Consider the following 25,800-nt stretch of genomic DNA (forward strand, 5'->3'; position numbering starts at 1 on the left):
TTGCACTGATTTGATGGTTTGTAGCTCTGAGTCTGTTGGCTGGTTTATGGGTTTGTGAAAGTAAAAAAAGGGCTTCATTTTGAAGAAATGGTCTTTTTTTATATTTTTTTTTCTATTTGGAAGTACATTAAATCATATGGTGAGCGTCGGAACACAAACCGATAACTAAAATATTTTTTTTAGATATGTACAATTACGAAATCATATTTATTATGCATGAGGAATTATTATTTAAATTTGAACGAAGTCTACTAGCGTATGGGTGATGGTAGACTAAATTAAAGATGAATATGTACGGTTTATGTTCAGGTCAGTGTTTTCTGAATACATTCAAAGCGGATTTGGTCGATTTTAGAACCAATGAATCAATCAAAAAAAGTATAAATATTATTTATCGATTTTTATTCCGACACTACTCATATTTGATCTGTTTTTTTCTTTTCTTTATACGAACAACTCTTTAGCGCTAATTACCAGTCAAACAACGAACTTCATTATGTTTCACTGTTTTCGGTAGGCAGCAGCTTGGCTCTGCCCCTGGCATTGCTGAAGTCCATGGGCGACGGTAACCACTCACCATCAGGTGGGCCGTATGCTCGTCTGCCTACAAGGTTAATAAAAAAAATATTCGAATAAAGTGTTTGAATGTGCATTTCATCTTTTGCGAATGACGATGGTTTGTGAGCGATACGACTTTTTCATCTAGTTCGAATAATAATGTCAGAAATTTCAAAACAGAGAAAAAAAGCTAACAAAAATATCATAATATAATTTAGGGTTGTATTTAACGGTTACGTACCGTTGTGTGCAGGATGAAAAGAAGGTTAACTAACTATTGATAGGAGAGGCTTACTAACCTTTGTGTATGTATTCGGTTTCCTGTGTTAGAAAATAAAGAACTATTGTATCTCATTCTCTTGCACGCTAAATTTAGTGTCGCTTTTACGTTCAATCGACTCTATAAATCACAACGGTGCCTAAAAGTTCCACTACAGAACCTGCCTATTTTTGTTGAAAAACTATTGCAGGTTCTGCTCATACACGCACACACATATACACACACACTGCAAGGATGAGACAGCAATTTTTAAAGGCAGCGGAAATTTGGACCAACATCAATGTTAAGAAGCGGAATTCATGTTGGGCAGTCCAGTAACAGGTTACCGTTTAATTTTTTTTTATTGCTTAGTTGCGTGGTCGAGCTTACAGCCCACCTGGTGTTAAGTGGTTACTGGAGCCCATAGACATCTACAACGTAAGTGCGTCACCCACCTTGAGATATAAGTTCTAAGGTCTCAGTATAGTTTCGGGTGGTCGTAAGTTCCTCTACTTATTTGTGTTAGTGAGCTATGTTTGTTTTTTTGAAGTGAAACTTCCTTATCGGCGTTGGAAAAAAATTTACCGTCACATTTTTCGGTTACGCGTCACTTTTTTCCGTTACGCGCCATCTGTTTTGTATTCATGTCTATGATAATAAAATCCTTTTGTTTAAACTTTATCTAATTTAACTTTTTTGTATTCATGTCTATGATAATAAAATCCTTTTGTTTAAACTTTATCTAATTTAACTTTATTTAACCAATTTCTAGAAAGTTGCATGTAGATCATTTTTCGAAAAATAAGGCCATAAACAAGTTTCACTTCTTACGTGTGTACACTAGTACACGCACACATTTTTTTTTTATTGCTTAGATGGGTGGACGAGCTCACAGCCCACCTGGTGTGAAGTGGTTACTGGAGCCCATAGACATCCACAACGCAAATGCGCCACCCACCTTGAGATATAAGTTCTAAGGTCTCAAGTATAGTTACAACGACTGCCCCACCCTTCAAACCGAAACGCATTACTGCTTCACGGCAGAAATAGGCAGGGTGGTGGTACCCACCCGCGCGGACTCACAAGTAGTCCTACCACCAGTAATTACGCAAATTACAATTTATGTATGTATGTAATGTAATTATATGTATGTACTATGTAATTATATGTAATAGAATTAGTGCCAACCCTGCTGATACCTCCGCGGAAATCTCTGGTAATGACGTAAGCTCGCCTCGTAGTGGACAACGAATTTCATAATTACAATAACACAGGTTTATTGTTCTTTCGACCGGTGTTTGACCCGATCTGTCAATAAATAACGTGTTTTATGTTTTAGTCACAGAAATAATTAATTTATTTTTATCAGTATTTTATCATTTTTGTAAGTAAGTGTTTGTGTTCAAAAGATACTGGTGTGAGCTCGGCAAGGCTTCTGAGCTGTAGAGATGCTGTATAGATGAACTCAAGCACTTTCAAAGGTAGGAAGAGTTCTGGGTCTTATGCTATTCGTGGAAATAAGATGAGCCAGTACTTGCGTAAGTTTGCTACAGGGAAATGTTAGACGAAAGTTCACATTAATTAGGGAAGGAATGTTAGAATAAGAGGGGCGGGAATAAAGTAGTAGACATCCCACATTGAGTATATACTCTAAGGTAAGTAGTATTTAACTTTTGAATTTTTCTAATTTAACTATGAATAGCAGTCGCGTTGACTGACAATGTAAGCCCACTGAGTTTCTCGCCGGATCTTTTCAGTGGGTCGCGTTTCCTATCCGGCGGTAGCTTCTGCGAAGCACGGCTCTTGCTAGGGTTCGTGTTAGCAACGTCGTCAGGTTTGAGCCCCATGAGCCCACCTACACGTTAGGGTGAAACTGAAATAGCCTCTCAAAGCTGTCAGCATAGGCAGGAGAAAAACAAAATGACAATGTAGGGATACTGCAAGAATGTTTACTTACTAAAAAAATTAGAGATCTAATTAAAAGAGTAGATTCGTCTCGTGTGTCAAGGTGGACGGCAAGGTTCGACACTGTGCCACTTATCAGTTCCAGTAAGTGTTTCAGGTTTGGTGCACCACGTGCCAAAAACGACAGGTGGCTTTTATTAAAGTTCCACAAAGATGAGATCACGGAATTTCTCTTTCACTGATCATTTTCTCTCCGTCTCTATGCTTCATTAGTATTCTAGTCCATATACCAGGATCTGATCATTTCCCCTTGTTTGGTATGCAAAGCGGTCCAAGGCCAGTGTACGTGTGATTAGAATTATTCACGTGTTGGCAAAAGTATGTAATTCGAAAGGATACTTTGTATATGATTTTGATAAAGGAAGTGTCATTTAATGCTAAGATGGGTAGACGGGCTTCTGGCCCATCTGCTATTAAGCAGCCACGTAAAACACTAAAGTTATTGAGAAGAAAAATGCCGCTACCTTTGTTACTTGATTAAAGTCTTCTGAAGAAGCTTCTTAATTATATCAGTTGACTCACTCCTTAAACCGCATCGAATGATTGTTTCGTTTAGTAATAAGTTTTATTCTCACTTTACCAAACTATTTTACTGTATGGAATACCGCAAATATTTATTTTTAAATTTAATATTATAAATAAATATAAGATTAATCATCTATTCTATCATTTAAAGATTTTATTTTTATTTTATAACAAGAACTTGTGTGTAATAGTGTAATACTCGTATTTGTTAATAGTGATGTAACGTGATTCACACACATAATAATATTTTCATTTCCCGCGCAAGTCGCACTTCCAATTTAGCGAATTAGCACCAGCCGAGTGTGTCCGGCGAAATTCTCAGGCTTACATAACCGAAGCCCCAGGGCCTCGTGGAGGTCATGTCTTGCACTTTCCCTCGATCGGACCCCATCGACCATCTTCATTGATAAACTTGCGTGTTGTGTAGAATAATTCGTTATAGATGATCAACTTGTTCATTCAAAATGAGGTGATGGTGGGGTAAGTGTACTTCTAATGTAACATGTTCTTATAGATTTGTTTTTTATTGAGTTCGGTGACAGGCGAGCTACTTATTGCAAAGAAAACGGTCTGCTCGTGGAAGCGGTTATCACTCGGAAGAAATGGATTATAGCATTACAGATAATCTCATACGTAAATTGACGAAACGCGGTAATATGATAGTAATGCCATAGGGAGTGTATTTTATTATTCTGTATGGCTAACGTGAATGAACTTCATTCCGGCTGTAGGTGCGATGGCGGAGCAAATGCGTTGGTTTCATAGAAACCCCCAAAGCTCTTTTCAGTACATAAGTTTGAAAAATAGCAAACATCTACCTATATCTCCGATGGTCTGAATTATGAGTACTCCGTTCTAATTGGTATAATATGAGAAATCCATCCATTGGGACGTATCCATTGGGAAGTTGTCCTCGTGCGTTGCCATTTGATCGTAGGATCTCTTTTAATTTAACTTTTACCCTTCAAACTCGTTTGAAAGAGAGCACGACTCGCGAACACGCTCTGGTCGGTCAAGCGCAAACCTTCTCTAGGGGTATGCCTCCCTCTATTGCAACACTTGCAACCATTGATAAATCACAACCGATCTATATTACTCTATGTTGAGAGCAGCGCCTGCGACCGCTTTCCATGCGCGAGCTCACCGCGCTAACATAACGGGGCCGGCCGCCGAGTTAATCGCATGTGTCGCGACTCGCGCTTCCTACAAACAAACCCGCGCTTGTGATAAACACGTGACAAAATATGAAAAATCAGTGAACGAGTGCTGTGTAAGAAACTGGATTACTTAAAAATATTTTGTAAACAACAATAGCCGTTGAGGTGAGTTTCAAATACAGTGAGAAGTTTTGATCTGTTATGTTCGTGTGATGCTTTCTAACGTTATTTGCGCGGCTTGTGATTTTCTGAACTAATTGAAGCGGTTAAAACGTTGATTTAGCATTCCTTTTGTTTTGTACAATAAAATAAGAATGTATATGTACACGATAATTATGTCGTGATCGTGCATTTTACGTGTTTATAATAAATATATTTTTAGATTTCTTAGAAATGAGTGTAATTAAATTGTTAACATTACGAGGTTTTAATAGGTCGTTGTTAAATCTAGTTCGTTAAATCTTGTCTAGTTGTTAATTGCAATAAAAAGGATTTTACTACGCTTAATTTTACAAAAATAAACTTCTCGAATTTTGTTTTAAAACTTTATCGTAAAACTTGGCCTCGGTTGGATCTTAGATGATTTTCTCTTTTTTTTGTTATTAAAGTTTTTTAATTTGTTAATGGTTATTTGGGTAGACGAGATCACGGCACACATGGTGTTAAGGGGATACCGGAGCATGAGCTATGAAGGATGTCTATGAAGACATCAACAACGTAAAAACCACCACTTAACTTGAGACATGAGTTCGAAGGTTTCCCAGCCCCAAAATTCTATCCGAAACGCATTACTGCTTCACGGCAGAAACAGGCAGGGCGGTGGTACCAACCAGTGCGGCCTCACAAGAGGTTATACCACCAGCAATTACGCAAATTATAATTTTGCGGGTTTGATTTTTATTACACGATGTTATTCCTTCACCGTGGAAGTCAATCGTGAACATTTGTTAAGTACACACGTATTATATTAGAAAAATTACACCTGCTCAAAATAAGTGAAACTATAGAAATCTACTGCAAATTAATAAGTTAGTGTTAAGTGGCGGTAATACACGCAGTTCCCGGATGGGACAGTGAAGTAATATCCGCTGGATATCGAAAGTTAATTACAGTTTATTGTTGTTGAAGATAAGCGGTAGATTGTATTAACTCCTACTTGTTATATAGTAGTACATAGCACATACTGGAAGCCTACGTTGTAGGTTCCACTATCTGAGTTTTGGTTTGTATGCTTCTGTTTTATTGCTACAAGGTTTTTTTTAACCGACTTCAAAAAAGGAGAAGTGTTTGTTACCTTCATTTAGTCCAGTTCTGATAATGGTATCCATGAGAAAACCATATAAGTCTTAAATTTGCATTAAGTACGTGCGCGACAAATAGATGATTAACTCAATAACTCAATATCACGACAACCGATTTCGATGATGATTGTTTTTAGTGTACCCTCTTGGAACCTCTGGGTCTGCGGAGGGACTTCGGTTCCCTCTGTATTTTGTGCCGTATGTTCCATGGGGAGTGCTCTGAGGAATTATTCGAGATGATACCGGCATCTTGTTTTTACCATCGCACCGTCCGCCACCGGAGTAGATTTCATTCATACTACCTGGAGCCACTGCGGTCATCCATAGTGCGTTTCCAGAGGTATTTTTTGCCACGTACCATCCGGCTATGGAATGAGCTCCCCTCCACCGTTTTTCCCGAGCGCTATGACAATTCCTTCTTCAAACGAGGCTTGTGGAGAGTATTAAGCGGTAGGCAGCGGCTTGGCTCTGCCCCTGGCATTGCTGAAGTCCATGGGCGATGGTAACCACTCACCATCAGGTGGGCCGTATGTTCGTCAGCCTACAAGGGCAATAAAAAAAAAGTTATTAATTTGTTTTGGAATATCTTTTTTTTTTCTATTTGAAGTTGGTTTTTGTTAAAGCATGTCTATTTACAATTATTAATTTAGAATTATTATCATTATAGACAAACCAGCATGGTACCTGATGATGAAGGGTTAGTGTTACTCATAGAAATCAGCAATGCTAGAGGTACAACCAAGTCGCTGTCTAGTGCTGAGGACTCCCTTCAAATCTTGTTTGAAGAAGGATATTATGTTATGGCACACTTAATACTATTTAGAACTCTTCTCATGGGACGGTGTAAACACAAACACTGCCGAACACTTTGGCTCTTCAAATGGAAGTGGAAAAGTTTTGGTAACTAACCACTTAAAAAGTTTAAACTGACTGCGAGATTTGTTTTTCTAGAATGAAAAAACGGGTGCGTGTACACTATATATGTACGCGCTTAAGAAGCTATACTTTATTTCTATTAAATTTATTTCTTTTGTTTATATAAATTTAAAAAAAAAATCGATTAAACAACATCCTCAAACACGCATATTGGACATCCCTTTTCTGGACATCGTATAAATTCGGTAATTCTCGGTACGGTTCGGAAAGTTCATCTGCGGTTATATTCAGACTCGCCAAGTTACGTCGGTCGTATTGTAATGAGCGATTTAGTGGGCAACTTCATTCTGTTAATTTTGTGTCACGGTACGCACGCATCGTAAAATTTCACTCTCATCAATTTTTCATAACGCGCCTAAAGAAGTAAGTATAACTTCAAAAAACTCAATGATGCGAGTTCAAATCCGCCAAAGTCGTAAAAAACATGAAAGAATCGTTCGGGCGATTCCGTTCGGAGAACCTGTCTAAAGATAATAAAGATCCATCCCTTCGTGAAACAGTAACGATGGTTTTTTGAGAAATACCTTATAGAGAAATCGCACCAGCTCATGAAACTGATATAATGAATCCGATCTGCCGCTTTATTAGTTGTTATTTTTCATGAATTACATTCAGAGAGGTTTCAGGGGAGCGAAACAGCAGTAAAATCTTACGAGCCTAATCTTCAAATGACTTAAGCTTGCTCGTTTCGTAATTGTATCCCTTTCGAATGAAAGCAGGCACTTGGCTCTAGCGATGGATTAAATTAGGTATTTTAATTTTCAATGGTAATTCATGCATTAGAGATTTAAAGTAATAGTTTCTTCGGACAACAAAGTACTTCTTTGCGTAAAGTTGGCATAAAAATACATACTAAAAATAGACAAAGGATGGCTCGCTAGGATAGTTAAGCGAAGAAGAAGCGAAGCTTAATACCATTTTTATCCTCTGTTTGTTAACATATTTTCTTTATAATACGTTTTTATTAGCTGGATTTATATTTGTATATCTACCTATCTATGTAACAATAAAGATGTATCAAGGATCGATTATAATGCACTAATTTGATTCATTTGATCTAATATCCTGACTAAGATCACCAGGGTAACAAATAATAATCTTTTCAGATTTATATTTGTTACTCTGGTGTAACTCTTAGTTTCCAAGATTTATAGGTTTCTTTAGGTGACCCGCATTAATTGCTCTCGAGTATATAATGCTGCGAATATGTTTTACTTTTCTTAATCGCGGAAATAATATTTGACCAGTTAACTACTGTCAACGATAGTTACGTAGCTGCGTAGGCTCGATCGCCGCCTTGTCGCAATACTGCTCGATTCTTGTCGCAATACTCAATCAAAGCTGCCACATCTAGCGATAGTATTTTAAGGGCTTTACTGGAAATATTAAACGGTTTTTTTATTGCTTAGATGGATGGACGAGCTCACAGCCCACCTGGTGTTAAGTGGTCACTGGAGTCCATAGACATCTACAACGTAAATGCGCCACCCACCTTGAGATATAAGTTCTAAGGTCTCACTATTGTTACAACGGCTACCGTACGCTTCAAACCAAAACGCATTACTGCTTCACGGCAGAAACAGGCAGAGTGGGTACCACCCGCGCGGACTCACGAGAGGTCCTACCACCAGTTCATAATAAACATTGTGTTTTTAGAATACAACTTTCAATACAAAACAGATACGGAAAAAGAAACGGTAGGCAGCGGCTTGGCTCTGCCCCTGCCATTGCTGAAGTCTATGGGCGACGGTAACTACTTATCATCAGATGGGCCGTATGCTCGTCTGCCTACACGGGCAATAAAAGAAAAAAGGGAATGCTATCTTATTGTTTTTCATTACCTCTTTTATTAACAAGATCGATTAATTTTAATTTAGAGTAGGAAGTTCAGCAAAAGGCAGATCATCCATCGAGCATGTGATATTTGGTCGGTGAAATGACGCCGCGCCGGTCTGTGTGTCCGGAACTTGTATTAATGCAAGAATCTTGAAAATGTTGTTAACATAATTCAGATACATGTTAGATTTCTCAATTTTTATTGCTTCTACGAGTGAAAGAGTTCACTACTAATTTGGAGTTAAATGGTTACCGAGCTCCTAGACATCATACACATATTTTTCTTTACGTCACGATGTCTTTAAAATTCTATGATAATTCTCTTCTACGATAGTTATTATTTTTTTATTTTTTTATAACTTCTTATACTAGAAAGTATAAAGGCGGACTTAATGCCATAGGCATTCTCTAACAGTCTACCTATTATCACAACACCGCCCGTTTGTTTCATTGTTAATGCACTTATTATTGTCTTTAAACGCTACCGGATCTTTGGCTACTGAAGAGCGATATCTGCTATTTAGTCTAAATGTGTATGTGATGCGCTGGCGTTCGGGATAAATAAAAATTCTACCGACGCGACGTACAAATTAAAACTGTATTAATACTTTTGGTAATTACTGGTGGTAGGACCTCTTGTGAGTCCGCGCGGGTAGGTACCACCGCCCTGCCTATTTCTGCCGTGAAGCAGTAATGCGTTTCGGTTTGAAGGGTTGGGCAGCCGTTGTAACTATACTGAGATCATAGAACTTATATCTCAAGGTAGGTGGCGCATTTACGTTGTAGATGTCCATGGGCTCTAGTAACCACTTAACACCAGGTGGGCTGTGAGCTCGTCCACCCATCTAAGCAATAAAAAAAAAAAAAAAACTTGAAACACTTTAAAATCCTCAATTCTATTCTACCGCTTCGCTTCAGGTGATCCGTTCGCTGCTTCGCTTCGAGTAGATCCGATTACTAACTGCCTTCGTGACATCCTTGCAACGCTTTTATAGCCGATATGACATCCTTAGAATTATGGAGAACATTCCTCACAAGTCGAGTATTTTCGAAATGTCTTTCTGCCATTTGACAATAGATGGCGTTGCTCTTACTGGAGTAACATTTATAATAGTACAATGCGAATCATAGACCTAAAAACGAATGAAGTATGATCGGTGCACGTATAGTAGTACCATTATGATAGGGTTTCGCTAGCAGCTGCCTATTTTTCTAAATAGCTTCGTAGATAAGAGTCGTCTATTATCAAAGGTGGCAATCTGTGCATTTGGACAAAAAATTTTTATTGATATGTCAATTCAGATTGATTTGAATATAATCGTCTCCTTCAAAGAATACGGTTCAAAACCTGCATTAAATAAAGGTTAATAGTTAACCTGTTATTTATCTAAGATGTCGTTCCGAAGAGTTTTGTGACTGCCAATGGAATACAAAGTCAATAATTCGTTTTTCTGATTTACCAATCATTGTCCAAAAGTCACATTGCCGGCTTTGATAATAGTCGACTCATAAGACATGTTCACTAACACTCTCAACTATAAAATAATAAATCGGGTAACAAGAATGAAAATCACTTTTTTTTTTTTTTTCTATAATTAATGGCGGTAGGGCATGTTGTGAGCCCGCACAGGATGATCCCACCGCCTTTCTTGTCTCTGTTACGAAGCAATCGTGCCTTCCAGCGTAAAGAGTGGCATAGCCGTTATAAAATACAATTGAGATTACAACCTCATTTCTCGTGGTGCAATCTCATCGCATTCACGTATACATAACTTTGAAAACCACTAAACATCAGATGCGCTATGATCTTCTTCTCGTTCGTAAACAATAAAAAACTTGTTTTCGTTTTTAGAGGGAGACACACCCGTTATATGATAAAAACCAAAAACAATAATTAGAGAACTAAAAATGTAGGAGATTATGGTATTATTATTGTTATTATGGATTATTATCTGAAATAAAGAATTTAATAATAATTATTATTATTATCATGGACCCCTCGGGGGATCCAAGGGCTGGCGCGCATTTCGGACAAAGATTGAGCCTGGCCAATCAACGTGGAAATGCCGCCAGCCTCTTGGGCACCCTACCCTGCGAGCGCGCGATTTGGTTTCGATTTTTTACATTATCTAGTTTTATTTCTAGTTTGGTATAAGTATATAGTTTATTTAGTAGTCATAAAAAAATAATTAGAATTATGTAATCCGTATTAAGTATTTTAATGGAATATCTTCAATGCAATACAAAAAATTGGTACAATTCTTTATAACATTTTTTTTCTATTATAAAACTCGAAACGTTTCACAAATAATTAATTTAATACTATATTCGAGAAACAATAGTAAGTGATTTTCACGATTTTTTCCATATATTTTCTCGAGCGTTCACCAGCCTCTTATTGGCACACCTCGGTGTACAGCATTGTTTAGTTTTTATTTGTCGCCGAGGTCGTTTACTTGTGAACGTACTTTGAAGCTGCTTGACGCTAAATTAGTACTATGGGCTTGAATGAACTGCGCTAGCCAAAATAAAATATACACAATGCCTATGAGCTCATTCTAGCCGGGTCTAACTTGTTCAGACCTTTGGTCGTGTTCGCTAGATTTCAAAGTGAAGGTTCAGTTTCTTACTGTTTAACGCGTGCCTGAAACTATACACACTCGAAAAAAGAAGAAAATATCATAGATGACATAGATCCGGAATACTAAATGTTTATACAAAATCGCTAGCCACTTCATGGACAAGGAGATCGCTGTGATGGCTCAATCTAAATAGAAAGGTCTAACTTAAGAATTTAACTGTAGGCCGTTGTAAAATTACAAGATATAAACTGACATATGCCATGGAAAAGAAAAAAAATCGCAAAGAATAATCAGATTACAGTCTATATACCTACACAAGTTCTAATGAAAGGTCTTTCATTAGAAGACTTTGATAACGCATTTTTTTCTTGTTAAATATTGTATTTGAAATATTCACTTTATAAATTTTCGAGCACGTGGTCACGTTATTTTTCATACTTTTCAAAATAGATATCAGCTGTGTGACACGGCGTGAAGTTTGCATCTATTATACCTATATCACGACACGAGAACAGCGTATTTAGGTGTATTTGATCTAAACGAACTAGCGTTCCGCATTTTCTGATCGTTCATCACAATCCTAATGTAATCCGTTCGTTTCCTCATCACAAACAAGAGTTTCATCACACGAACAGTTTAGCAACACTAAATAGCGAAGTATAATTTTGAATCGTGCTAAACTGGAGCGTGTGACATACGGACCGATGCGATGTTTTATGATTGAAAGTTTACTGGTGGCCCGAAGGCCTTTCCAGTTTCACCAGGACAGGTGGGCGAGCAAAGGCTCAGCCAAGAGGGGTGGGATTTGCTAACAACTGCCCGAGCGCCTCCGAAGGAGACCTAACAACTCAAGAGCAATTGTTTCGCGAATGAATCTACTACCGGATCGGAATCGCGACCCGCTGAGAAGATCCGGCGAGAAACTCAGCGGGCTGATGCATGGGTTAGGTTGCACGTCGACCTCTTTGTCGAGTTCGACGAGTACGGTTACCGGGGTCCCTAAGCCTGCCCCTAGTATTAGAGCTGAAGGCATCTAATGCAAAGGTTATTGGATCTGATGGATCCGTAAGGACGTGTCTAGGGCGTCGACGGTGACTGGCTCCTGCATGATCAGGATTCGGGGAGTAGTCAGCGGCGGCAACGATAAGGCGATTATCATGACGCATAGCCTTATCGAAGTATCGTTCCGACGCTGACTTCATGTATTTCCGAATTGATTCGAGGCCCAGGTCGTCGTGTAGGTCAACGTTCCTCACGAACCACGGAGCCCCGACAGCTAACCTGCAAAAGCGGGATTGTAGGGATTGGAGGGTGTCTATGTGTGTGCGGGCCGCGTGAGCGAACACCACACTCGCGTAAGTCATGACGGGCCTTATGCAAGTTTTGTAAAGTGTCACCTTGTTCCGAAGGGACATTTTACTCCGCTTACAGATCATGGGGTAGAGTCTACCGAGAATAAACGCGGCACGGTCACGGACTGATTTTATATGCGGGCGGAACGTCATCGATGCATCCAGGGTAACGCCCAGGTACTTGACCTTCCTGGCCCAGGGTATGGGTTGTCTAAAGAGAGTAATCGGGGGTGTGAGATTCCTCCTCCTAATCCGGGAGGAAATCCGTGTGGAGCTTCCCCTCTGAAATAGCACCGCAGTACTTTTCGCTGGGTTGATGTCTATGCGCCATTTTCGGAACCACTGTCCTAGGGCTAGGGCTGCGCTCTGAAGCTTCTTCGCGATTAGGGACTTATTTCTACTAGAATAGTAAACAGTCGTGTCGTCGGCGAATAAAGCTAAATGGGTCGGCGGCGACCGGGGAATATCATTGACGAATAAGCTAAATAGGAGGGGTGAGAGGACAGAGCCTTGCGGGACTCCAGCTGTGAGAGGTCGTGGGGAGGAGCGGGTTCCCTCGACTCGATATCGAAAAGAGCGGTTCGACAAGAAGTCCCGTATGATGAGCACGAGACTATCCGGCACGCCCATGTTGAATAGTTTGAAAATCAAACCATTGTGCCAGACTTTGTCGAACGCTTTTGCGACGTCGAAGAAGAGAGCTCCCGTGTATAACGGTTTTGGTCGATTAAGCCCCACAAGAATGTGCTCCGTGAGGCGGTGCACCTGTTGAACGCATGAGTGATTTGTACGGAATCCGAATTGTTCATCGATAAGAATGCCCTTGGATGAGACGAAGTCTCTGAGGCGTTTGTAGAGCAGACGCTCATACAGTTTGCCTAGAGACATGAGGAGGCTAATCGGGCGGTAGCTCGTCGGATGATTTTTTGGTTTACCGGGTTTATGTATGCCGATAACGTCCGCTTCTTTCCACACCGCGGGAAAGATACAGTTCGCCATAGCGGCATTGAAAATAGATGCCAACATCACGATGAGTTGGACGGGTAGAAGTTTAATAACGCGGTTGGATATACCGTCGGAACCGGGAGCCTTGCGAGGACGTAGGTCTTTGATCAAGTCTTTAACTTCCATCGGGGTGACGGGTGGTAACGCATCAGAGGGTGGCAAGGAGGCTCTGCGTTCTACCTCACTGTCTACTAATTCTACATGAACAGGGTCCACGGATTGAGTGCTGGGCGTGCACTGGGTTTGCAATGTATCGGCCAGCAGCTCTGCTTTTTCGTCATCATCGAACGCCGCGAGTCGGCCTGAGGGGTCTACGAGGGGGGGCATAGTTACTACCGTATCCGATTTGAGAGTACGAGCTAAGCGGTAGTAAGACCTTTGGGAGGGCGCGAGTCCTTCTAAGAAATCAGACCATCTGGCATCTCGGACTTCGGCGATGCGAGACTTTACGTCGCGTTGTAGGGCACGCATTCGAATACGATTTTCCGCGGTAGGATACCTGTCGTAGGCGCGTATCGAGGCGTTCTTAGCTCTAAGGAGTTCCCTAATATCGTCGGACAATTTGAAGCGGTGAAGGAAGTCCTCCGCTACAACTTGTTTCGATGACCTATCTAATGTCGAGGTGATGTGTGACGTTAAGATGTCTATGGCTTCAGCGGTATCCTGAGGAGACGGGATAGAGTCCGGGTTAAACGGGAGCGATGGTGGATCAGATTCAGCCAGGCTGATGCCCAGCGTGTGCCAATCCACCACAGTCCTCGTGACGGGAACGGAATCGGGAGCGCGACCGAGCTTCATAACGACGGGACGGTGGTCTGAATCTAACTCTGAAACTACTTCGATCGAGTGTAAGCGCAGAGTTACGTTTTTTAATAACGCTATGTCGAGTATATCCGGGCGATGCGCGATATTTAGCGGGTAGTGAGTCGGGGTTAGCGGAGCGACGATATCGAAGGCGAGATCATCGACTAACGCGTCAAGCCGCCTGCCATTCGGGGTTGTGGTGTGTGAGTTCCACCTGATGTGTTTACAATTTAGGTCGCCCGCCAGAATGACAGAGCTCCCCATACCGAGCAGCGCCTCGATATCACTGCTTAGAACGATCTTATCCGGTGGAAGATAAACGGACGCGATAACGATCGGCGCGTGTCCCGTCAGTGAGATTCGGCACACTGATGCTTCGATATTAGCGAGCGCGGGAGGATCGAGCGGGACGCAATGCAGGGCTCTTCTATAGTAAATGACGGTACCACCACCACGGGCAGAGAGCCTGTCGTTCCTGACCATGTTATAGTTCGCGATTTTAGGGTCACGGCGCGCGGGCTTAAGTAGGGTCTCCTGCACTAAAAAGATATCAATTTGGTGGTCACGCAAAAAGTCAGAAACCTGATCACGTTGATTTGCGAGACCGTAAGCGTTAAAAAATCCTATCGTTACGGATAGGGGCTTTATTCTACTTATATACGCCATTGATTACCGGCGGAGTGAGGGGAGGACGTACGTATTTAATGACGCGTATACGTCGGCGTATTCCTGCACAACGGCGATAAAGTGTTGTGCAGTGGAGGCAGCGCGAATGGCGTCGCCCAAAGCGTTAACGCGCTCAAAGTTGATCGACTGAAAGAAGTCGATCGCTAAAGCGAGATTGTCGGACGCGGTCGGAGGGCAAGTCGCGGGAGAGGGACGAGTCGCGGGGGCGGGACGAATCGCGGAGGAGGGAGTTGTAGCCGTGTTCGTGTACGGCAGCGGTTTTGCCCAGGCCGAGACACTGGGCACCGCCGCCGGAACGAACGCTGGCTTAGCCTGCGACGCAGAGGGTGCCGAGGCTTTGATGTCTGGGCCGGAAGCTCGGAGGCGGTTTTGGCGGGCGACGCGGCGATTTATTTTAGGGGCTCGGGGGCAACCACGGTAATTCGCGGGGTGACCCTGTGTTCGACACAGGACGCAGCTAGGCGGTTCCGTCGCGGTTTTTTGGTCGCGAGCGCAGAGGGCCGTGGCGTGATCGCCCAAACACTTAACACATCGGGGGCGCGCGTGACAGTTACGGGAAGAGTGCCCGTACAATTGACAGTTATGGCACTGGCTAGGAGTGCCTTTTTTATGGGGGGCTTCGACAGCGATACCAGAGAGCCTACAGACGGTCTGTGTGTTAAAGATTTTCTTACCCTCGGGGGTAGGCTGGAGAGCGACTAGAACCATATTATATGGCTCCCTACCGCGACCGGTGTGCATACGGTGCACAGAATTCACTGGTAGGCCTTGTTCTAACAGGTCGGCTTTTACGAGCTCTACATCTAACTCTTTAGGGATTCCGCGTATTACAACGCGGAGTTCGCGCTCCTCCTGGAGCGTATACGTATGGAAACTTATACGCTCCTTACGGAGGTAAGAAGAGAGGGCCCTATGGTCGTCGGGTGTTTGAACCTTAATTTGAATGCCGTTCGCGAGGTTACGGGCATTCGTGAAATTTATATTTTTGGCCTTAAGGGCCAGGCAAACTCGATCCCAAGCTGCCTTCTCCTGAAGGATAACCGGGGGAGGGGTCTGGGTTTTATTTTGTGCCACCGGACGCGGCGACGGAGTGGCACGGGCTGGGGGCGCAACGGGAGTCTGAGGGCGGGGGCGCGACGCGTTCACGGCTTTGCTAATTTTAGCGGCCGCGGGAGCTCGAGACTCCGCGGCACGCTTCTTACCCTTCTGTACCAGGGTGAATCCATCCGTCGATGAGGCGGGGGCGAGGTCGACCTCCATGTCCGAGTCAGAGTCGGAGCACGAGGAGGCGGGTGCAGGCGACCTACGAGCAAGTGTAGGTGTTTTAGAGGGCGCGACGGAGGCCGCGGATGATCGCTCAGCTGAAACGATGGTCACGGCGGACGACGCAGCAGCTTTTCTCGCCAGTATAGGCGACACGGGAGCGGCAGGCACGACAGAGGCTGCGGTGCTCAATGCAGAAGCTCTGCACGCAGGTACAGGCGACGCAGGAGCAGCGAGCGCGGCGGAGTCCTCGAGAGGGCTCGCAGTGTGATTGGCCTTGAAGGCCAAAAACTCCGAGGCGAGCTGTGGGTGGCGAAGTCGGAGGAATTCCGCGAATACAGCGTCCATGATCGCTGAGTACCCAGGTGGGGCGGCCCCGGGTCTTGAAAACACTCGCCTTGCGGCGAGGCCCCAACTTCTCGGACCTGAGCGGTTCTCTTGAACACAGGTGGCAATGCGGCGCGATTACTACAGGACAAAGAAAAAGCACAACAAAACAGAAATTACGAAAAGAAACAAAACAAATAAATACTTGCAGGATACTTGTCGGCAGATGTACCACGAACACAGAAACAACAAAAGGAAACAAAACAAATAAAAACTTCCAGAAAGAGCACTTAGTCGGCAGATGTACCACAAACACAGGCCGCGCGAACAATGGCCGGGCTAACAAAAGCCGGGCGAACAAAGACCGGGCGATCGAGTGGACGATGAGCACGTCCGCACGTGACGGGTGCCTCTATCGGAATGGCGATGCGATGTATTGTGAGCGCATTATTATTAGATTGTCTACTGTCTGTTTATTGGGTAACTCGTATAGATTTAGTACTTCGATTTGGATAAAGTATTATTTAAGGTCGGATAGCCTGTTAGATACAACGTTAACAAAAACTCATAAAAGATTCACATTGCTTAGAAATAAGCGACAATTTTTTTTTTTTTTAGAAGTGCGCACTATGTAGTTGTGCGCAAAATACTAAGCGAATATAGCAGTATTATATGTATAACCAGAACATTCTAGTTGGAAATAATTATAAAAGTAAACATTAAAAAAAATCATAGTTAAGCAATTACTTTTAGCCTAGGGATGCGTATCGTATGAATTATCTAATATATACCCACTAAATGAATAGCTGATTTTTCACTAACAGCTAAAGTTAACGAGTGGGTTCAAAATTCATTTAAAAGCGTGATTAAACTGCGTCCTATGAGTAAACGCTGTTTCGCTTTTTGTCTATCAAGCGGTTGTTTTAATATTACTAGAGGTCCTGCAGTAGTCGAAATTGGACTATAATTAATTGGAATTGTAAGCTTGTACACTATTATGATTGTATTTTAAACTTCTATAATCACAAATTTCGCCAAGACTACACTATAAACAATATTAACAAAGACAAACAATATTTAATCTATTCTCAATTTGACAACAGTCGCCAAGAACAAAAGTTTGACAATAAATAGTATGCATGCGTGTGTGCGTCAAATACATAGTATGTAGTGTGTGTAAGTTTTTCTTTATTGATTTAATGTATCTTTTAGGCATTATTTTAAAAAAATATTAGCATTGTGCACTTCTTCTCTATATTCTCTATAAGTGTGGGAAATTTCATACTCCTCCGTCCGCGCAATTTTCGTAAAAAGGGATACAAAGTTTTTGCTTCACGTATTAATATATAGATAAGCCTTAAACTTATGCTGTAACCGTGTCACAGCCGCCGATCTAACTGTTGATCACCGTTATCTGCAATTATCTGTAATTACCGCGCTTACGAAACTTTTGTTTACTAGTGTTTGTGATAGGCATTTGTCTCCGCATTGTTACATTCGATTCCATTCAGAGATCATCATTATTCCAACTAGTACTTATCCTTTATTAGCTTGGTATGACAGAGCACGACCCAATTAGTGTTAAGTGTTTATTTGAGGTTGCAGTTCACGGCCTGACAACGTACCTGCAACTCCCCACCTTGACACATGAGACAATTGTATTAGCATGGTCTAACATTACACATTAGTGAGAAAGTCGCAAAAAGTATTAATTATCATCAAAAAATGTAAATTAATGTATAATATTCTACCAGTCTAGTTTTACGGTGAAATGGAACTGTTGCATCCAAATACTATCACGCTATATATAAACCGTAGTGGTTAAGGGATCGCCTACAGTTGAGATGCGATAACACTAGAAGCTAAGTTAGCAGTTAGCTAAGAGTAGGTGCATGGAAAAAAAAATTAAAAACGATTATAAAAAACTTTTATACTTTAATAGTGGCAGTGGACCATCGAGGATTTTAACTCAACCGTCACTCACGCTCAGCTGTCAGCTTTCGTGACGTTAATTTAGATGATTTGTTTGATAGAGATCAGAGGGTAACGGTATGTACCATAAACGCTCAAGCGATTGCTACTATTTCCTTAATGTCCGTCCGTGTTAAAAGTTGACACTGTATTCAACACTTTAAACACTTAAAACACTTCACAAACACTAAAATTCTCAATACGCTTCTTCCACTTCGCTTCAGGTGATCCGTTTGCTGTTTCGCTTTGAGTAGTTCCGACTAGTAACTGACTGCGTTATCTCTGCAACGCTTTTATAGTCGAGACGAAATCCGAATCTAGAATCGTCGAGAATATTCCACAAAAGTCTAGTATTGTGCGTTTCCTTTATCTGACAATAGATGGCGTTGTGCTTCTCTAGCGTTCTAGATCCTTCGAAATTCGTTCGACTAATTGGCGATACCGATTACCGGCGTAACAGTACATTATCAGATGTCACGTACATAAGACTGTCAAAACCCTCAAGAAATTCTTAGCTCGTCTAGTCTAGTGATGAAATTGTAACATTCGGAACAAAAACTATTTAATACGCGGCGAAGGAGCTTGAAGCATAGGTCTGTTGAACATTTCTTCCTTGTGTAATCAGTAAACAGAAAATAATTCTTAGAAAGTATTCTTAAGCCACTTAGTTAACAGATATTAATTTTTTGGGACTTATATACGACAAAGGGAAGATCTTCCACCGAGCGGATGATATTGCTCGGTAGACCGACGGTCCGAACGTTGTTGTTCGGAACTTGTATATATGCGCTTTATCTTGAAAATGTCGTAAGCGAGATTCAGGCATCTGTCAATTATCTTGCGTCGTATGATGGCTACCCGCCACATCACTCCCCTCCGAGACTGAAGGTCGTGTCATTTTTAATTAGCGTTGTCCGTGCTGAGATTAGCTTGCAAGGGCCAGTGCTGCTCGAAGTCTGCGGTGAGTCGAGACTGAGCTTGAATGCTGCGTGCGTGTCGCCAGTAGTCCATGTGTGCAGAGCTGCCACGCCGGAGATGTGTGACCCCAAGCGTTGATGATCCGGTCGTGGGCTGCGATGAACTGTTGCGGCGTGATGAGGCAGTGAAGTTGCGTGCCGTAGGACCAGGAAGCGCGGTGAGTCGGCTGCGATGGTCCTGTTGAGGCTGCGATGCTGGCTTGCTGTGGGACGACTGTCAATGACGTGCTTTTATCTGCGAGAATGCGGGGATTGTGGTAGCCGGAGTTCTTGATGCGCTGAAGATGAATCAGAAGGTTGCGTGTTCACATCACGTCGCAGGTCACCAGTTTTGGGACTTATATACGACAAAGGGAAGATCTTCCACCGAGCGGATGATATTGCTCGGTAGACCGACGGTCCGAACGTTGTTGTTCGGAACTTGTATATATGCGCTTTATCTTGAAAATGTCGTAAGCGAGATTCAGGCATCTGTCAATTATCTTGCGTCGTATGATGGCTACCCGCCACAATTTATTTATACTTAATTTATAGATACGTGCATGTCAAACAAATTAGTTTAGCAAAGTTCTGCTGTGTAATGCTTACAAAGCGCATTTATACAGTGGATGATAGCACTTACATATGCGAAAAGTGTTGTGAGCTTCGCTTCGTATCTTATTGCGTGCAGTGGATGACACACCCCAGCGACAGGTCGTCGACACGTCACAGTTTGCAGGCAAAACTCTTAATCTCCGCTATTCCGTTAGGTACTGTTTGTTCAAATTTAAACGATTAAGGTCGGCTGTGCTTTACCGTAGATTGTGTTAATAGCTGTCTCTTCCGAAGTTCTCGAATATTGTTGACACGACAAACACTTTTACGATTTTTTTTTTATTGCTTAGATGGATAGACGAGCTCACAGGCTACCTAGTGTTAAGTAGTTACTGGAGCCCATACACATCTACGACGTAAATGCGCCACCCACCGCGAGATATAAGTTCTAAGGTCTCAAGTATAGTTACAACGGCTGCCCCCAGCCTTCAAAAAGAAACGCATTACTGCTTCACGGCAGAATTAGGCAGGGCGGTGGTATCTAACCGCGCGGACTCACAAGAGGTCCTACCACCAAATTATATTTTTGCGGGTTTGACTTTTATTACACGATGTTATTCCTTCATCGTGGAAGTCAATCGTGAACAATTGTTGAGTACGTATTTCATTAGAAAAATTGGTACTCGTCTGAGATTCGAACATCGGTGAAGCGCTCAACACGAATGCACCGGACGTCTTATCCCTTAGGCCACGACGACTTTTAAATTAAATACCTTTTTGTTGTTGTTTATTATTTAAAAAACTAAAATGAATTGTTTAAATTTGTTTCGAAGAAGAAAACGTCATAGCGCTCGGCAAAATCCAAGAAAGGGTTTTCCTTCCACAGCCGAGACAGATGACAAAAAGACGCGGGAAATATATTCTTATGAAAATCTGTTGCGGAGAGGTCATCCGCTCTACTTTGAAGGGATCTGTTGCACAATTATGAGCTCAACACAAGATTGAAGGCTTAGGGGAGCGGCGTACATAAATAATCGTGTCCATAAATAACCACTTAATACCAAAAAGGCCGCGAGCTTTAATCACGCGTTTCATTCATTTACAGGGATAAAAACAATATTAAAGTTTTAGTAAAAAAAGAATCCGTAGCTGTCTGTCTGTACTGTATTGAAATTTTTGTTTGAAGCAAAATTAATTAAAATACAGATTTTTTTTAAAGAAATAAAAATTGTAAAATAAAAATTTGACCCCGACGTGATTTGAACACGCAACCTTCTGATCTGGAGTCAGACGCGCTACCGTTGCGCCACGGAGTCGTTATTGCTGGGTTCGAAATAATTCATGTGTTTCAAAAAAACGGAGCACAATGACCAAAGGAAAGAACGATAGGAATCAATAATTAATTTCTGGAATAGAGCTTATAGGCTCAAGATCGCGGTATGACATTACGATATTCCGTTTTAGTAATGGGACATGAGAGATACAATATAATAGTAACTAACTAGTCTTATGTACTGTAATATTGATGAACACACCTGATGTTAAGTGGTTACCGGAACCCATAGACGTCTGTAACGTAAATGCTCGCCACCAACCTTGTCTTAGCTGTTCATCTTCATTGTGATCGTTCGGGAACAAGGTTCATTCTCACGGCTGTAAAGTTTTGAACATCAAAATGGCGTACCAAAATTTAGCTTCTTCAAGAATAATAATTACGTAATCTATCTATCTATCTATATATAAAAAATGAATTGCTGTTCGTTAGTCTCGCTAAAACTCGAGAACGGCTGGACCGATTTGGCTAATTTTGGTCTTGAATTATTCGTGGAAGTCTAGAGAAGGTTTAAAAGGTGAATAAATATGAAAATGCTCGTAATTATATAAAAACAAACAATTTTGTTTTTCCTTTGATGTGTCCCCCGTCGGACGGATTCCTAAGTTTATTTTATACAAAAGTTTAGGTCTTTTATTTATCGATTGAGGCACTACGAAGTCTGCTGGGTCAGCTAGTTGATGTTATAAACGCTACTTCTTAGTACCGAGTCCTGCTTAAGTTAGAAACGGTAAAAAGCGAAACATAATAAAAACTTTTCATGTGAATTTCCCAGTTTTGTATTGTGAATTGTGAACGCATTGTTGCGTGCGTACTAAAACTAGTTCTATTGATGTAATAACTTCGATCGTATTACGTCATATGTGGTTATGTAGTATAATCAGGTTTTGGTTCCCTTGCTTTTTCAGTGGCTGCAATTGTTATGTCAATTGGTAAGACAGACGAGCTTACAGTTCAGTTGATCGTAAATTATTTTAAGAAAGTATTTCTAGGATAGCAACACACAAGCCACAGCCTAAAATTTTTGTTTTCTTAAGAAACAAAAAAAGTTAAAATTTAATTTTAATTCTGAAGACGAAGCCGCAAAGATTAAAGTTTTAATAATACAGTTTTGTATTATCAACGTGCGATGTCCCACACCAGGGTAAAACCCTAGTTCTGCTCTTACCATATTTGATCTTGTAATAGATTAATCTATTTTAGACGAAAACGAATGTCTGTGTTTGTTCGTTACATTCGCACAAGACTTACACCGTCTAGTTGGAACTTCTGTAATGTTGTTATCAACACCAGCATTATCAACTAATCGACGTGTTGACATTTATCTAAAAATCACAGCAGGATGTGACGGTCGTACACCTTTATCGTCTCATAAATAATAGAAAGGTTTACAGTATAATTAAAATGATCTGAGCCCAGATCCGAAACGAGACCTTCACTGGGTGAAAGATAACTAGGCAGACCAATTTTTCTTTTTCAAAAAAATCGCGCGTCCTTCCTGTAGCGTAATGATATTATAGTAATTGTTTTATCTTACGGGGGCTTAACCGCGGCGCATGTCCCATGTTGAATATTAGTTGTTACATGAGCTTGCATTAGGTACGATTTCGCCATAACCATTTTTATTGTTTTCTTTGGTTTCTGTCAGTCTATATTTACAATAAGATTTTTCGATCAGCAATCACGTCATAAAACATCACAGTCCAAGATGAAATCTCGGGTAGATCTCGGTTCCCTTGAGCTCTCGGTCGCGGTATACAAAAGCTACGAAAACAATTGTCTAATTGTCGAGTCGATTGTGATACAGTATTGTATTGACCAAGGCGAGAAAGATATTTCACGGGAACCGTGGGAGACTTACTTTTGTGAGATGATGCAAGCTACAAGCGAATGTTTCCTTAAATATTTCATGTGAATCTTTTGTTGCGCACAACTGCCGGCTAGTAAATTTGAGCAGAACGAGTAAATCCGTCAGTCCGTCACCGTCATGCGTCAGAAGTGTGTCATAACCACGCTGAAAATACTGATTCTCGTCTAATAAACGAAGTCAAATACTGTGTGCGTGCTTAGCACTTTTATGATTATCTATTTGTTATATTGGCTCATAATAATGGCTGTGTTCTTAGGATTTTGTAGTTTTTTGTTAGTTTAGGATGACAAAAGCAATTGCCAACTATAATATACTTGGTATGATGGTAATAGATAACATGTCGTGTACGAACATGGATAGTGTCTGGCCCAACTTTTATAGAATGTAATCATCTGAAAAAAATGCTTCTGTGTCACGTACTACTGTTTTTAAGTCAAGAGGTTGAGTCGCCGCATCATCACCACACACGCTGAGGTTGTCCCTCAGTTCGTTTTTCCATATTAACTTATATTTTTTGTGGACTACACAAAGTAAAGCGATGGTAAACATATCTTTTGTATGATTTGATATCTCTTAACTTGTACCATCCGTTAAAGTTCCACCTTACGCAAGTCAGGCGCACGCGATATTCCATTACCAGTCGGCCGCGATGTGCGGAATGGCTGCCTACGTCTACCGGTCCTGGACGTAACTGAGAAGCTAACGTTGCGATCATTGAATTTCATGCTGCCCGATCGGTTTCCGGGAACGATATCTATATACCGGTATTATATATACGTACGTATAATACGTACTCAACAAATGTTCACAATTGACTTCCACGTTGAGGGAATAACATCGTGTAACAAAAATTAAACCCGCAAAATTATAATTTGCGTAATTGCTGGTGGTAGGACCTCTTGTGAGTCCGCGTGGGTAGGTACCACCACTCTGCCTATTTCTGCCGTGAAGCAGTTATGCGTTTCGGTTTGAAGGGTGGGATAGCCGTTGTAACTATTCTTGAGGCCTCAGAACTTATATTTCAAGGTGGGTGGCGCATTTACGTTGTAGATGTCTATGGGCTCCAGTAACCACTTAACACCAGGTGGGCTGTGAGCTCGCCCACCCATCTAAGCAATACAAAAAAAACAATATATAATTTCAACAATATCAACAACGGACCGATGTCAGTAGCGAAGCGGTCGTGCGTTTCGGCTTCAAGGGTCGGGCGATCATTGCACAATACCACTGAGACGTCACCTCATGTCTCAAGGTGGGTGACAGAATTCATGTACCGATAACTATGACCGGTGACCCATTCTTGTCGTATCACGCTCGACGGAGCAGTCGTGGTCGTCTTTCAGTATCATTGCTGTGGGCAGATGTTCTGTGTCTCACGAGCAATCGCCACTTCTCCCGGTTTGTGATGAGTCTGGTACACTCATGTTAACAACCGCCAACTGCCGACTTGACTTGGGCGGTCCATCGCATGGGCAACCTTCCACGTGGTCTGGTACCTTGCCCCATGACCTACCTACATGTGACCGATGACCAGTTGACATCAAATATGCAGTGAGGTTTATCTAGAAAAGAAAACTACATTTAAATTGGAATTAGCTAAGTAATAAATAATAAATAAATAAATATTTACTAACAATCACGCCACGTTAACTGGTCCCGTGATAAGTTCGTAAAGAACTTGTGTTACAGGTACCATAACGGAAATAAATGTAAGATTTTTATTATACACATACATATATTTAATATACATCCATAACACTGGAAAAGACATTTTATATTTATCATATAAATATCTTTCCTTGGCGGGATTCGAACCTGCGACCCCCTTGTGTAGTGACCATGTCATGTGAGTAAGTAAGTAATGTATTAAAAGTCATTTAATCTATTAAAAACATTAATTAGACTTTCTTGATGTTTCTTCAATATTTTATTTGCGCTTGCTCGGGCCGGGATAAACATCCTGTTTATTTCTGCCGTAAAGCAATTATGTGTTTGTATTTCACGGGCTGTTCGTATGATAGGATTATAGGATTTAAATGTTTAGTACGTGCTTAAAGGCAGGCGGTCCCATTATGCGTCGTGGTGCATGTTTAGATGAAAGTGTGTTATGCCAAAAAAAAGGTTTCTTGAGAGTATATCTCGTGTAAGCTTGTACCGTCTCGCTACATCCTCAAAGAATGTTGTGGCAAGTAAATTATCGAGGACACAACAAATAATCTGCAACGCTTATCGTGTGGAAGCTTCTAGAATACCTAAAGAATACGATTTTCTAGCCTTGTTTAGGACTTGTTTGTTGTTATCTTCGTATTTTGAAGAAAAATTACGAGATCAGGCACCTTAGTCCAGCATTTCATAAAACGAGACGTTTCCATTCTTCGACCCACTGCGTAGATCGCTACAATCTTCACTTGTGCGTCTTGGGCATTACAAAACATTAATTACAAAACAACTTGTTGAATTTGTAATAATCATCGTGTCGTTACATACTAATACATACCATAGTAAATCAGTGCGTTGCGCAACACACATCGGCGGGCTTGTTGTTGTTCAATTTGAAA

General features: G+C 41.4%; 1 protein-coding gene and 1 non-coding gene across 5 annotated transcripts in view; one reads left to right on the forward strand and one right to left on the reverse strand.

The window, feature by feature from the left end:
* Positions 1–4,398: 4,398 nt before the first annotated feature.
* LOC101747074 (uncharacterized) overlaps positions 4,399–25,800 on the forward strand; it is a 118,323-nt gene continuing 96,921 nt past the window's right edge. For 3 of the 4 annotated variants that reach the window (XM_038010875.2, XM_038010877.2, XM_038010878.2), the window contains exon 1: positions 4,407–4,629. The gene's annotated coding sequence lies outside the window, so the exon portion shown is untranslated. Of the gene's footprint in view, positions 4,630–25,800 lie in introns of all 4 variants that reach the window. The other variant, XM_038010874.2, reaches the window with a different exon arrangement.
* TRNAW-CCA (transfer RNA tryptophan (anticodon CCA)) lies at positions 21,284–21,355 on the reverse strand. The gene has a single exon. It is a non-coding gene; the product is annotated as a tRNA-Trp (tRNA).

This window comes from Bombyx mori, chromosome 5 (genome assembly GCF_030269925.1).
Source record: "Bombyx mori chromosome 5, ASM3026992v2".
NCBI lineage: Eukaryota > Metazoa > Arthropoda > Insecta > Lepidoptera > Bombycidae > Bombyx > Bombyx mori.